Raw genomic sequence first — 16200 nt, 5'->3', positions numbered from 1 at the left:
GCAGTTCCTCACTGGGGCCTACTCTGATCTCTGTACTTGATAATGAATGACCTTCCCCATCTGAGTTCACATTGAAATTTCCATTACACTCGCCTAAAGCTCTTACACGTGGTTGTATATTGTCATTATCTGCACATTTATTTCATATCCTGCTTCAATGAGAGCATCGACCACGGTCTATCTAAATTCTGTATTCTGTCACAATTTTGAAAGGTAAGCATTTAATGCTTTCAAATTGCATTGTAACTGAATTCCAGTGGATGACTTTTAATTGAATGTGGCAAGAGGCTATCACTGCTGAGGTATCAGAGCTTCTTACCACAGGCGAGAGGTTGCCATATTAGTGGGAGAGGACAATCTCTAAATGGTCCTGCATTTTCCAGGACTTTAATTTAGCAGTGTTACGATAGAATTAGTTTTTGCGGGGCTTTTATTGAACTGCTTTTAAGAGTACTACCTCTGAGTGGGAGGGAGAAATGCCTGCCCTGTTCCACAAAGTCAGTTTGCAAAGGAGCGTTTGAGATCCAACTGATTTTTCAAGTTAGAGACTACCTGTAATTCCATCCACTAAAGCAACATTTTAAATGCAACTTGGTATTCCAATAGCATTAAATGAGATCATTTGTGTTTTGTAGCCTAGGACCTTTAAACACTTCCCCAGCCAATTTACATGGATCGACAATGAAAATAACGAAGAAACAACACAGCACTGTAAAACTTTTTTTATTCAAAATGAATTTCCTTGTCCTTTAATTGTTGTATTATATTATTTGGAAGGCATCCTTCGTTCTACAAATATGACAGCATAACGAGAAATCATGTGGGCAGTGTTCTAAAATGAAGTGACATTAATGTAGAGCTGATGACGAATATATATCTTTTGAAAGAGAGATGAAATCATTGGTGAGGCTACTGTTTCTCTGGTTTTATTTCCCAAAATATCATCAGATGTGTTGAGTAATGACAAGAACTCTTTTTATATTTATTTCCTTCTCTATGATTGAGGATAATTTAAGGTAGTGGTTCAAAAATTACCCTTTTGAAATGTATAATATGTAAGCTATGAAGACATTGACTTAATTATTCTGCTCATTGTCACAGATGTTTCGACGCGTTGGAAACAGCCATGACGGCATTAAAAGAATATGAAAATGGAGATGTTGTTGACCAGGGTGGGAGTGAAGTGAACTGATTCTGAAATGGGTAGAGAAATTAATGCTTTAAAAAATCAGGTAATCCTGAATATTGAATTGTGTAAAATGACTTCCCTTGATATACCTTTTGAAATAGTTACAATATGCACCAGGTCATTGGACACCAATGTCCTTGAGATTTACATCTTCCCCATGCTAGGAAGACAACAATTACTATTTCAGGCCTAGTCACCTCTTGCTGCTCTTAGCAACTCAGTAAACAAGCTTGGGACTTGATAATCTCCCTGAAAATTCTGGGCTCTACTAACTTTCTTTCTAGATTTATATGCTAGAAGGTTTTCCTCTTCTGCCATCTTGGAACTTATATCAAATAGAATGTATTTAAATATATTGTGTTAATGGTACTTCTCAAGGATTAAAAAGCTTTCTCAGGTGAGAGAAATATTAGACTTGTTCTACTCATCAATGGAAGTGTGCAAAGACACAAATTTAGATTGGACCTCAAGAAAAACTTTCCAGCAATCAGAGTGCTACCAGAGGGAGATAAGCTATTTGAAGAAACACATGATAGAAAGTCTTTTAGGGGCACTGATTGCAGGATCTCTTAGAACTTCTGAACTTCTTCTGACACTTCTTCTGGATTTCTAAAGATCCAAATCATATCCCCCCCAAAAAAGATGACTACTAAGCAGAAACAATTTGAAAAGCACTCGCTCTTTAAGAGCTTTTAAAATGGCAAAATTAACCCCCCCCCCCCAAAAAAAAAAACAACAACGAAAGCAATTTGATTGCAAGGTGATTACCGCTGATTAAGAACCTTCATAATACAAGGTAATTGAGTTAAAAGAGTTAAAAGTGAAAACAGGACTTGAGTTGTTTTAAGAGGAGAAAGGAGTAGAATACTTAGGAGATTTTCATTTCATTCCACCAGGAAGTGAGTGAAACTGACTTCATTGCAGTATGGCCTATACATTGCTCTTCTGTTTTAGGGAAGCAAAGATTTTCCCGAACTTGAGGAATAATAAGTTGACTAATTCATCTTGAACTATTTCTTAATTTGTACGGATTCTACTATTTGGTAATACTGAGACATTTCCCCAACTCCCAGCAGGAGTTGGGGGAAACTCCTAACGAGGTTTTGAAAAACAAGTGTTCAAATGTGTTCCCATTGATAATGCTTAAAGTGCTATTTAAATGCTAACTAGTAGTAATATTCTTTTTTCTATGTGAAGTGACTCCTTAGAAACATTTTATCTTAACTCTCATTAATGTTCATAGATGATATCTCCTGTCTTGCAGTTCTCATCAATATTTATCATAAAGAATTAACTTCTTAACATTTATTGAGGATTGGTCCTCTGGAAGGCAGTGGTGGCATATTTTTTATTGATCACTTATTTCAGTCTGTCCTCTAACCCCTGGGTCTGAAGGAATAATGATCGAGTCCTGTTTAGCTTGTTGGTTTATTCCCCTAAAGCACTTGGGGAGCAGGAAGAGGGCCCTTTCACAACAGAAGCTCTGAGAAACAATGTGATGTCCCTGGGTACTGTCACCTGAGTTTTGAGATAGACCTCTCTGGTTTTCTCTGGCTCTGTAACCCAAAATCCTGCCATGTGGCCTTGAAATGGGTATAAATGTATTTGCTTTCTCAGTGAAGTTTATCAACATAGAATCAGTGTTCTCATTAGAATGAGAAAGGAAATTTCATGTCTTTCCAAATTCCTTTTGAGATGTCTTGCTGCCTTAGGCTTGGCATAAGTGAAGAATTCATTGATCTCCTTCGAGTATGAATTTTATTGATATCTGCTCACTGTAGTAAGAGCTGGAAAAAAGATGCATGAGAAAATTTGAGATCACAGAAGAAAATATGGATTGAAATATGAAATGTGAATTACATAGTGTATCAGAGCTAATCAAAGAAATTCTTCGTTTATCATTTCAGTCTTAATTTTGTTTTTGATTTGTCACTTTACCCGAATAATCCTTTCAGGAAATACAATTTGTAGCTGTAATATGTAGAGAATGATGCATTTAATTACAACGGAGTTCAAAGTAATTTCATGTTATCAGTTTCAAATTAGTCTTTAGTTTGAGAGAGCTAAATTCAATTGGTGTAATTTGATAATGTTCTTTTATACAGATTAAATACCTTACACAACAATTGGAAGCAGCATTTTCATTTTATAAACACTTGGGATCAATTAATCAAAATCTTCAAGAAGAGGTTTTTTTTCATGACAATCTTGCAAGAGAAATGTGACCAGTTGGAAGCAGACAGCAAACACCTGGAAGAAGAAGTCGTTACTATTAGACATCATCTGGAATTTCTTTTTTTTTTTTATTAAAATTTTAACATTTAATTTCACACATTTTTGGGTTACAAATTTTCTCCCCTTTTTTCCCCTCCCCCCCCAGACCCAAGCTTTCTAATTGCCCCTGTGACCTATCTGCTCTCTCCTCTATCCTCCCTCCCTGCCCTTGTCTCCGTCTTCTCTTTTGTCCTGTAGGGCCGGATAGCTTTCTTGACCCCTTAACCTGTATTTCTTGTTACCCAGTGGTAAGAACATTACATTTGGTCCTAACACTTTGAGTTCCAACTTCTTTCGCTCCCTCCCTCTCTACCCCTTCCCCTTGGAAGACTGGCAGTTCAATATAGGCCATATCTGTTCAGTTTTGCAAATGATTTCCCTACTAGTTGTGTTGTATAGGACTAACTATAATTCCCTCCATCCTGTCCTGTCCCCCATTACTTCTATTTTCTTATGGTCCTTTCCCTCCCCATGAGTGTCGACCTCGTATTGCATTCTCCTCCCCATTCCCTCCCCTCTATCCTCCCCCCCCCCATCCTGCTTGTGCCCCTGTCCCCCACTCTCCTGTATTATGAGATAGGTTTTCCTATCAAAATGAGTGTGCATTATATTCTTTCCTTTAGTGGAATGTGATGAGAGTAGACCTCATGTTTTTCTCTTGCCTCCCCTCTTTATCCCACCACTAATAAGTCTTTTGCTTGCCTCTTTTATGAGAGATAATTTGTCCCATATAACTTCTCCCTTTCTCCTCCCAATATTTCTCTCTCACTGCTTGATTTCATTTTTTTTTTAGTATGTGATCCCATCCTCTTCAATTCACTCTGTGCACTCTGTCTCTATGTATGTGTGTGTGTGTGTACTCCCACCCAATGCCCAGATACTGAAATGTTTCAAGAATTATAAATATTGTCTTTCCATGTAGGAATGTAAACAGTTCAACTTTAGTAAGTCCCTTATGATTTCTCTTTGCTGTTCACCTTTTCATGGTTCTCTTCATTCTTGTGTTAGAAAGTCAAATTTTCTTTCCAGCTCTGGTCTTTTCATCAGGAAAATTTGAAAGTCTTCTATTTCATTGAAAGACCATTTTTTCTCCTGAAGTATTATACTCAGTTTTGCTGGGTAGGTGATTCTTGGCTTCAGTCCTAGTTCCTTTGACTTCTGGAATATCCTATTCCATTCCCTTCTGTCTCTCAATGTAGAAGGTGCCAGATCTTGTACTATCCTAATTGTATTTCCACAATACTTGAATTGTTTCTTTCTAGCTGCTTGCAATATTTTCTCTTTCACCTGGGAATTCTGGAATTTGGCCACAGTGCTCCTAGGAGTTTCTCTTTTTGGATCTGTTTCTTGCGGTGTTCGGCGGATTCCTTGAATATTTATTTTGCCTTCTGGTTCTAGAATCTCAGGGCAGTTTTCCTTGATAATTTCATGGAAGATGATGTCTAGGATCTTCTTTTGATCATGGTTTTCAGGTAGTCCCAGAATTTTTACATTGTCTCTCCTGATTCTATTTTCCAGGTCAGTTGTTTTTCCAATAAGATATTTCACATTATCTTCCATTTTTCGAATCTGCGTGGTATGTTCTGAGATATCTGTCTTTCTCGAAAAGTCCAAAGCGTCCATCCGTACCATTCCAGATTTGAAAGATCTATTTTCTTCAGTGAGCTTTTGAATCTCCTTTTCCATTTGGTTAATTCTGCTTTTGAAAGCATTCTTCTCCTCATTGGCCCCTTGCACCTGCCTTGCCAGCTGAGTTAGGCTAGTTCTCAAGGTGCCAATTTCTTCAAGATTTTTTTGGTTCTCCTTTAGCAGGGAGCTGATCTGTTTTTCATGCTTCTCCCTTATCCCTCTCATTTCCCTTCCCAGTCTTTCCTCCACCTCTCTAACTTGATTTTCAAAATTCCTCTTGAGCTCTTCCATGGCCCGAGCCCATTGGGTGGGCTGGGACACAGAATCCTCGATTTCTGTGTCTTTGCGTGATGGCAAGCATTGTTCCTCCCCATCAGAAAGGGAGGGAGGAAGTGTTTTTTCTCGGATAAAGAACCCTTCAATAGTTTTATGTCTTTTCCCTTTTCTTGGCATTTTCTCCACCTAGTGGCCTGACCTCTGAATGTTCTTCTCACACCCACCTCGCCTCCTGGTCCTCCCAGCCAGCGTTTGGGGACTGAGATTCAAATGCTGCTTCCCGCCTTAGGATTTTTGGCGGGGGCAGGGCTGTTATTCAGTGTTAAATTAAGTTCAGGTGGTCAGGGGCAGGGCCGCCTCTCTGGCTCAATTCCCTCAGGGGCTTTATGCACAGACCCTCCACAATGGATCCAGGCTCCCGCTCGCTTGGGGAGCCCCCGTCCGCAGCCGCCTCTCAGCCCCCACCTCCCAGGGGGGCCCGAGCGATGCGGGCACCTCACTCCCCTCTCAACCCGCCAAAGAGACTCTCTCACCTACCCCCGTCAGTCACCTGTTGGTGGGGGGGCCCGTGCCGCTGCTGAAGATCCCGCCTCCGGAGCCCTCTCAGAGCTGTGTCTCTCGGAGCCTCGGCCGCGGCCGCTGCCGCAGGTCCGGGCTGGGCACCGCGTCTGCAGCCCGACGGACCTTTTGCGAGAGGTTTGCAGGTCCCTCTGTGGGTGGGGGAACCCGCGTAGCCGCTGGAAATCTCGTCCCGCAGCCCTCTCGGATCTTTTTCTCACGTTGTCGCTGCCGCGGTAGGGCTGCTCCCTGCTTCTCGCCCTGGCGCCCAGTCCACGGCGCGAAGGACCCCCCGCGAGAGGTTTGCAGGTCTCTCCAGAACAGAAATCTCCCTCGCTCCAATATTCCGTGGTCTCTGGGTGCAGAATTCGCCCCGGGTTAGTCCCCTCTGCCGTTCTGTGGTTTGTGGGTTTGGAGCTATGTGTATGTGCGTCTTTCTACTTCGTCATCTTGCCTCCACCCCCCTGATCTGGAAATTCTTAAGCTAAAATGCATCTAAATGGCACAGAATAGAAACATGATCTTGATGAACGAGCATGGCTGGAAACTGATGAAAAACCAAAGGAACTCCATACATTCCTACAGATTCATTTACCACGACTATGATTGTAAAATATTTCAATGTAAATGAAATTTTAGGATATTTTTCCCGGATATACACCCACAGTAAGAATTCTGGGAGATTCTGGAGTTGAAGACAACTTTTGGAATTATACATGTTTTTTGTAATGATTCTAATACTAGCACCGGAGTAAGTACCAAAGTGCAAACTAATGACTAACTTCCTGTAGAAATAGGGCTGTTGTTGCTTTTAGTTAAAATTTAATTCAGATGAACTTTATGATTAATACTTTCAAAGTTCGAATCTATTTTTAGAAATTCAGAATCGGTCTCTGAATCCCTGACTGAAATTAAAGTGAAAGCTAAGAAGTAGACATCTGTTAATTTCCACGATACAACGGGGCAGTTTCTCATTAATTTCATTCTTTGTTTTCCGTTTGGTTTAGACTCAGCAGAGACAGACAAGTTAGAATAATGAAGAGAAAATAAGTTATAAATATTTATAATTTTAAATTAGACAGTAAGGATGTTTATCTAAGGAGCCAAATGGAGCAACCAATAAGAGATCTGGAATTCAAACTCTCAAGAATGACAAACTCATACCAAGACGATACTGAGGGAAAGACAGAGAGAAATATACCCAGCTTTCTTCTGAAGCTTTAAAAATGAGAAAATTATTATCAAACAAATTATACAGGTAAGCCGAGGCAGAGACACTAAGGAAATAATACTTGAACTTATCAGATTGCTCTTGAACTTTTCGATGTTGATTCTGAACAAATCCTTAATTCACAAATCCATGACTCCATTGGGAACTCGGTATGAAGAGTAGAAATTATATTCATTAATACAAATGAGTAAACCAATTTTTTTTCAATGTTAACTAGGTAGACAGGAATGAAGTGTGGTCCATTGGAGAAACATTGCCTTGGCTGTAGAAGCAGAGGATCTGAATTCAAATCTTGACACTGATGCTTACTTCCTGGTCTCTCTCATCCCCTGATCCCGAAACCTCTGGTTGTTTATTCGCTGTGTCTATCAGATAAAACACAAACTGAAGAAAATGAGTAATAAACTTCATCTTTAAAAAACAATCTTATGTATCTGCTTTCGAAAGGCTGTTAATGTTCAGACTCTTGTAACTTTGGACAAGAGATTCCACAGGCTGATGACAGCAAACAGTGACTGAAGAAAAATGTAGGCAATAGGAAGTCAGAAATATAGATAGTAGGAAATGAGTTCATTGGAATCAGGAAGAAAAAGAAACAAAGAATTCCCTTACTTTCATCAAGTATGAAGGAGGGTATGAAGGCCTCAGTCTATACTGGGAGTTCTTATTGCTGACTTTTACCCAGACATGTTTTCCCTCCCTAAATTCATTTATTCAAGAATAGATTATGCTTTTTGCTCTCACCCTTCTTTGCACCTTTTGCCTCCTTTTCTTGGCGTGTTGTTATCTTGATATGTAGTCTAAGGATATTCAAATGTGGTGGGCATAGGTTATTGTACAAAGTTAAAAAAAAATGTTTCCAATACCCAGCAGAAAAACACATCTTCCAGCAAATGTTCAGGAGATGAAGGAGCGCTGCCTTCTGGGACCCTTGACAGTAGGACTGTGACCAATCTTAATACATCCTGCTCGTCTTCACTCTTATTTTTCAGCCAAACTGCTCTCCCACTTACTCTGTATTTTGTCCTACTCTGGACCCATTCAGGCTATGTGTTGAAATCTCTCTCTTCCTTCAGAAACTTTCACAGGTGTAAACTCCAGGAAGCTTTCCCGGATTTTCCTCATCTCCCTGATAATCATTTCCCAATAAATTGATTTATTTGTTTCTTTTAAAGGCATACTAAATAAAAACTCTATCAATTAATGTAACAGAGTACCTACTACTACATACATGATAATGTAATCCATCCCAAGGCTTCCCAAACTTTGACCTAACAGCCATTTTTTTTCTGAACTATTCATAAAGGGAAATAGTGGACAAATATTAAATAGAAATAAAAATGATTATATGTAAGTGTTCAATTATCCCAGGGATCCCTGAATTCATTGGTCTAGACTCTAGCCCAGATTCCCTAAAACTGATACAGATTGAACCCGAGTGCCTTTCCCCATCTGGTCTGAGTTACCTAGAGACTTTTTTATTCGTTTCTCAACAAAAACAATCAGCACCTTATTGCCAGGATTTGATTGATCCCCACAAGAATGTACACATACGGACCAACTTTGATCACATACAGTAGCGTAAGCTATCCCTCTCTCCTGGAAATTAAACCCGTCTTCCAGTTGCCAATAACAATTCCAGTGTATCCTTCCTCAACCTGAAAATGCTTCCGGTATGTATGTCTTCTGTTCTCAAAGCAGACCAAAATGACATCATTGTGCTTGAGTCCAGATTCAGTGTGTCTGACTGTGGCTGATGATACCAGTTCCGACTGGCAATGGTCTACCTCACTTTAGGCAGAAATGGTCCTTGTGAGTATTTGTGAAAAAATTTGGGTATCCTGTGTTTCCTTTGAGCTATCTCAATTCAGATTTGTTCACAGAGCACAACACTTTTTGTGATGTGGGCACCTCATGATGAGCAGTCCTGTGCCAGTGTCTCCGATGTCACATAATGAATTCCAAAGTTCTTAAGAGAGACCATGAGAGTGTCCTTGCATTACTTCTTCTAACCACAGTGTGAACACTTGCCCTTTGTGAGTCCTTCAAAAAAGAGTCTTTTTTGCAAGCGTAAGTTTTTCATTCAAACCATGTGACCAGCCCATCAGAGTTGGAGAGTTTGAAGGCCTGAACGTTCAATATCTAGAAAAGACCTCAGTCTGGTACCTTGTCCTTCTATATAGTCTTCAGAATCTTCCTAATACCATTCAAATGGAAGAGATTCCGTTCCCCGGCATGGACCTGCTATAGTGTCCAGGTTTCACAGGCATACAACAATATAATACCGTTTCTCTTCCATAATATTCTTTGAACCCTCCCAAACACTGAGTTAGGTCAGTCAGTGCCTGTGTCAGCCTCATTACCAAGGCTGTAATGCTAGGTAAGGTGATGAAAGAAAAAGACTTCAAAAAGTGCGATCAGATTTAGCAGTGAAGATACCATTGGCAACCTTGGAGGAAGCAATTTGAGTAGAGTTTTAGGGTCACAGTCAGATAAATGGGTTTGAGGAGTGACTGTAAATAACTCTAATATTTAGACAGGGAAAAGGAGGGGAGACACTACATAAAAATAACCTGAAGGGATGCCAAATTCAATGAAGATAGGAGAAATTTAAAAACCCAGAAATTAAACATATATTGGATAGTGTGGTGTTTATATCACCTTTCATACATCATTGTCCTTAATTTGCACTTTTTGAGCCTAGCATAAAGGTCATGTTATAATATCTGAAATGAGAATACATAAACTCTATAAACTGTTATTTGCGTTTTAGATTTGTAATACATATCGAAAGTTAAAAGGTTAATCATGAAGAATTTAGAGTAAACTTTGAACTACCTTATATTCTACTCACATTAAAATCCGTCCTTGGGATCCTTGCTAACTCTGTGGTGCTGGACAAGCCACCTAACATCTGTGAAATGAGTTTGAGTAATGCTTGTCTCACAAAATGGTTGTGAGGATGCCACAAGATAATGTATATAAAGTGTTGTGAAAACCCTCATGTGTGAGAGAAATGTTAGCCACCGTTATTATTTTAAAGTTTTTAAATTTTTTTTTGAATTTTCCCCTACTGTTACTTATTTTACAAGACAAAGTGGTGTGCAAATGATTGGGATTACCTCACTTAGTGCTATGAGACAAGTAAAGAGGATGACGATTTATCTCCCTTAAAGTGTAAGAATATTTTGTTATTGATTGAACAGCTCAGTATTGATTGCAAAGGTAAGTACAGTTTAAAATTTCCAAACATAATAACTGTTAAACAGAAATCGAGGACGTGCGTGTATACAAGAAGAGACCATTGCAATCTTATCCCATTCATTCACAACCAAATAGAGGAAAGCCAATCACTGACAGGCCTTGGCCAAGGGGAAAGGGATTGTGTTGATTGCAGGGTCATAAATTTTTCAGCCATCTTCTACTTGTGTCAGTTCAAAAACAATTACTAAGTACCTATTTTGTGCTGAATACACAAAGTTTGTATAAGTTATCTCATTGAGTGTGCAATCTAATAGCGGATATACCCTACCTAGGTAACTCGAATATATGATATGTATATTCATATAAATATAAGTGCATGTGTACATAAGTAGATATATGTGTGCACATGTGTTATATATGTATTTATATATATATATTCATACAAATGTATATTTGTATATATACGCATATGTATGAGAAGCACAGTCATAATGCTCTGTGAGCTTCAGTGGGGGAAAGAACACTAACTTTCAAGAAAAAATAACCTGTGTGTGAAGATAGCATTTGAGTTGAGTTTTAAAGAACAGGAATGAATTCAGTAGCTATAGATCATGGGAACATAGGGAGGTGAAATGAACCTTTCAACAATGGAAACTGAGTAAAAAGGCAGAAAAGTGACAGCGAAAAATCGAGTTTTTCTGGACAGTATTTAGCAGTGAGAATTAAATATGGAAATTTAGGGGATTACAAATTTGCCGAGGGCCTAGATTTTGTCTGTTGCCAAGTCACTTAAACTTGGAGCTTCAGTTTCTTAATCAAGAAAATATCGTACTTCACAGGATTTTTTTTTTTTTGGACGTATCTTGTAAGCCTCTAAGTGCTATATTATATAAAGTGTGTTATTAATACTTCATGGTAGGATAAGGTGCATTAATTTTATTTGCTTGGTTGGTGAAAGGAGAACCATTGAAGAGATTGACTTGACTTCAAGTATCAAGATATCAGGCAGTGATCTCTTTCATGAAAAGAATGGTTAAATTACTAAAATCTTCCATAAAACGGCCCACAATGTCAACAATCTTGTCAATGTTCTGCCTAGTTTTTGGAATTCTCCTGTCAACATGACATATAGTACAGTGTACTGGACACCATACCAGAAACAGCTAGGTTCAGATTCTGCCTTATACACCTACCAATTGTGTGAGTATTAACATGCCCTTTGACTTCTCTGTGCCACAGCTTCTTCCTTTGTTCTGAATGTTTCAGCTTATCATTTCTCTTACCGTCAGCTTCACTTCCTGCTACAATCAGTGTGGCTCCATCTAGCAACCGAGTTTTGTCTTGTTGCCTCAGTTTTGCTAAACACTGAAATATATGAAGTATTGAAAGTTACCAAGGGAAATCCAATATTCAAAACTGTTGAATCTGTAACTTGACATAACACATGTTACTACCTCTGGGTTAGGTAACAACTTGACTCCATACCTCTCTGAAGAGTAAAGGGGCAGCTCTTTTGCTTAATACTCTGAAGAATTTTTCACTTTCCTCTGCTGTTTCAGCTATATTTGTTTCAAGTTACTAGAATTCTGGCCAATGAATAAATGAAGATGGATATTACCATGTGAATCTTGAACGGTTTTTGCTATTATAAATCTCTAAAGGAGAAGCCGTGTTTCCACACAACTTTGTAAAATAAAACGTATTTATGATACTTATAAAATCATTCAGTATATTTGAAATATATAGATATTAGGTATATCATCCATTATATTAATCTTATTTGTCCCATCCAGAGTCCACATCAGAATATTTACTTTCCACATATATTTTTCTCATAATGTGAAGAATTCTGAGCTTTCATATATTTTTTTTCTATTAAGTAATTTATCCCTTAGTGATCTTTTATCATTCTCTTCAATGCTCACAGAAAAATAGGTTATTCTGATACGCAATGTGAATTTTTTCACGAAGTAATATTTTGTTATATTCTCCGGATTTATGCGTGGATATTATTTTGCCATTGCAAGAGTATTTGACTACTGCCAATACTGCTACTGTCTTGCAGATTTTAAATACTCATATTTTTATTTTGTGTTTTTGTCTGTACACATCTTATTAAACTTGTGAAACCTGAGGATGCTGTTCCTGGATAGGACTGATAACTACAACGTGAAAGAAGGCGTTGCCCACTACTCACCAGAAAAGTTAAGAGTTTACAAAGCAAGATTCGTGGACTACAGGAAGAAAGACCAGAAACAGGACAAAGGATATGTCAGTTCGTGCACCAAAAAGCAGAATGGAACAGAGACCTCCGTTGCCTCAGGTATGAAACTCGCGATTTTAAAGAAAGCCTTGGAAGCATTTTTCTTACTGTTGAAGAAATGTGACAGGGGATTTGAGGTTAGAAAGGCAAAAGGACTACGTCATTAAAACAGTATTATTGTTGAGCCTTACTTATTCGTTTGCACTCTAGGGATGTAAGGAAGAGATGTATTTTGAGTAAAATTTGAAAATTGTAGCACAATTATTTGTGTTTTATTTTTCAAAATGAAGTAAAAAAGTCAACTCTGAATAATCAATAGTAATGGGAAAATGGATAGAATTTTATATACATGCCCCTCTACACATTTCTCCAGAGTCATCCCAATGCATCAAAACTCAGGAATAATGAAAAAAGTATGTTGTTCTAGCTATATAGAATTTATGGAATTTCTTTTCATTGAATATAAAAAAGAAGTTGTACACAAATAAGAATATGACCCATTTTTGATAGAACTATAATGCCCTAGAGTAGCCTAGATAAAAAATGGGTTCCTCATTGATTTTGATGACGGCCAGAAGGGGGGCAGTGGGACCCTTGCCAAGATCCTAGTACAAGGGGCAGTTCACTTCGAATGAATGCAAAGACTCAAGCATTTCTGAACTCAAAGTAAAGATTTACATTTTTCAACAAGCAAGGGTCCTTAGCGCACCTGCAACTTTATCTGTGTACAGGTAATGTTTCTAGAGCATTTTCTATAGTAAAACATGTGTCAAATAGGCTAACTAGATGATTCAAGGTGGGATTATGGAATGGTTAGTTCTTAAAGGAACATGTAGCTTTGCTACTGGGGAGACATTTTACCCAGCATTCATTTGGAAACGAATAAGAGCCATTCCATGGAGGTATGATTTTAGGCCTGAAACCTCACTAAGTCCACCTAGTGGTCAGGACTGACCACTGACCACAGGACTGACTGAGGAATACCGTCCTGTTCTCATGAATATCTTGTTGGAGGAGGTAAATGAAAGGGAGTGTACTTACATCGAAGTCTAAGACATATATGATTGGTCAGTGAGTAGTGAATGTCATTATGATCAAGTACACAAACAGGTCAGCCAGCATACAGCTGTTTAAACTCATGAATTCTCTAGTTGGAGCCTGCTACTGTATCAGTAAATGAAAAAATAGTGGTGGATGGGGCAGGCTGTGTCCTTGGACTGGGGAGAAACTGCCTGAGATAGGGTTTTGAGGCTAACAACAAATGTTATCTTTGAAGAGAAATGTGATTTTAGAATAGGAGTCCAATCACATGCACCCAAGCACCCCATCAATTTCTGACATGTCCGGACTTTGTGAGCCTGTGCAGGCCAACAAAATCTCAGTGCCACAGGTAATACAAAAAGGTCAACTTCAAAGGGTAGAGCACGGACCACTCTGCATCTGTAGAGGGAGTTTCTTGACAATGAGTTCCCTACATGGAATTAGTTCCCCTGAAATGAACGTTCTTTTTCTTTAAGACATCCAGATGAGTATATTCAAATGGCATTAATTACTTCCTTCCACTGAACTGTCATTGAAAAAAGGCAATTTTCACCTAGGTTTACTCTGAAACAAGAGGAAATGAAGCAAGTGACTGCAGAAATGCTATTTGAAAATATTAGACATCAGTTAAGGAAAAAAGAATGATGATGTAAAAAAGTGGAGCTCAACAGAAACTTCAATGCTTTCTCAGAATTCTGGACCTTGAACTGAGAACAGTAGCAAATCATTTGAATCAGGGAAAATGAAATTTAAAAGTCACTATTTCCATCTCTTTTTGTTGAGAATATTTATGTGTTTCCTGGAAATAGGGAGGTGAGTACTATAGTATTTTTAATCTTAAGAAAAGCCTATGATTTTTATATCACATAAATATAAATTGGTCTCAGGTCAGAGAAGAGCTCAGAAAGGATTTTGAAAATCACATAAGAGAAATAGAGGAAAATTGGGAAGAGAAAGGAGAGTAAAGCAAAAAATATCATAGGCAAAATAGGAATCAACAATTTCGTAAACGAGACCAAAAACATCTTGAAGGAAATAACGTGTTAAAAAAATGGACTAGACGAAATGGCAAAAGAGGTGGAAAAAAACAATGAGGAGAAGAATGCCTTAAAAAGCAGAATCATCCAAACTTTAAAGGAAATTCAAAAGTTCGTTGAATAAGTGATTCCCTAAAATTAAAATGGAGCAAATAGAAGATAACGAGTGTATCAGAAATCAAGAAATGACTAAGCAAAACCAAATGAATATAAAACACAAAATAATCTGAAATATCTAACTGAAAAACATCTGACCTGGAAAATAGATGCAGGAGGGATAATTGAAAAATTCTTCGACTACTTCAAAGACATGATATAAAAATTGTCTCTACATAATATTTCTAAAAGTTCTAAAGGAGAACTGATATTCTAGATATTCTAGAAACAGATGACAAAATAGAAATTGAAAGCAGGCACCTATCATCTCCTGGAAGAGATACGAAAAGGAAAACTCCCAGAATGTAGTAGCCAAGTTCCGGAGTTCGCAGGTCAAGGATAAAATATTGGAAGCAGACAGAAAGAAATCATCCAAATATTGTGGAACAACAATCCCAATACCACAAGAATTGGGCGCTTGGGCAGTACAAAAGTCTGAGAACTTGGAATATATTCTAGAGGTCATAGTAGCAAGGATTAAAACTGAGACTTACTTAAACTTGCATAAAACTGAGATAGGTTATCAAAATTGAGTGGGGAAAAATTATATTCAATGATGCAGAGGAATTTAATACATATTTGAGTAAAACAGAGCTCAACAGGAAAGGAATCTTACACATACAAGACTTAAGAAAAGCATGCCAAGGAAAGTAGGAAAGAGATATCATAAATAACTTATTAAAATGAAACTGTTAACATTCCTACATGGAAAAATATTTGTAACTCATGAGACTTTTCTCATTATGATAGTTGGCGGGCACTTGGTGAGCTGAATATCAAAGGATGGTACTGAAAAGTAATATAAAAGTTGAGAGAGGAATGTACCGGGAGGAGGAGAAAGGGACAGGTGGAATGGAGTAATTTATCTCACACAAAAGTGGTAAGAGAACGCTTTCACAGTGGACGGGAAGAGGAGGGAGGTGAGAGTGAGAGAGTCAACATTACCATCAGAATTAGCTTAAGGAAGGAATAACATCCACACTCACTTGGGTACGGACATCTATCTTAACGTACAGGAAAGTAAGGGGAAGGGCATAAGAGGGGGGGGATTGACAGAAGGGGAGAAGTTTGGGGGAGGGGGTAATCCAAAGCAAACACTTTGAAGGAGGGACAGGGTGAAATGAGAGACGAGAATAAATGGGAAGTGTGATTGGATGGAGGGAAATATAGTTACTCTTTCACAATATGATTATTTTGGAACTATTTAGTATGACTTCAAATGTATAACATATATTGAATTGCTTGAATTCTCAATAAAGGTGGGTGGGGAGGGAAGAAGGGAGAGAACTTGGAACTCAAAGATTTGAAAACAAATGTTATAAAATGGTTTTTACATGGAAAT

This window comes from Notamacropus eugenii, chromosome 2 (assembly GCF_028372415.1).
Source record: "Notamacropus eugenii isolate mMacEug1 chromosome 2, mMacEug1.pri_v2, whole genome shotgun sequence".
In the NCBI taxonomy this organism is placed as follows: Eukaryota; Metazoa; Chordata; class Mammalia; order Diprotodontia; family Macropodidae; genus Notamacropus; species Notamacropus eugenii.
Note: the sequence above shows the minus strand (reverse complement) of the source record.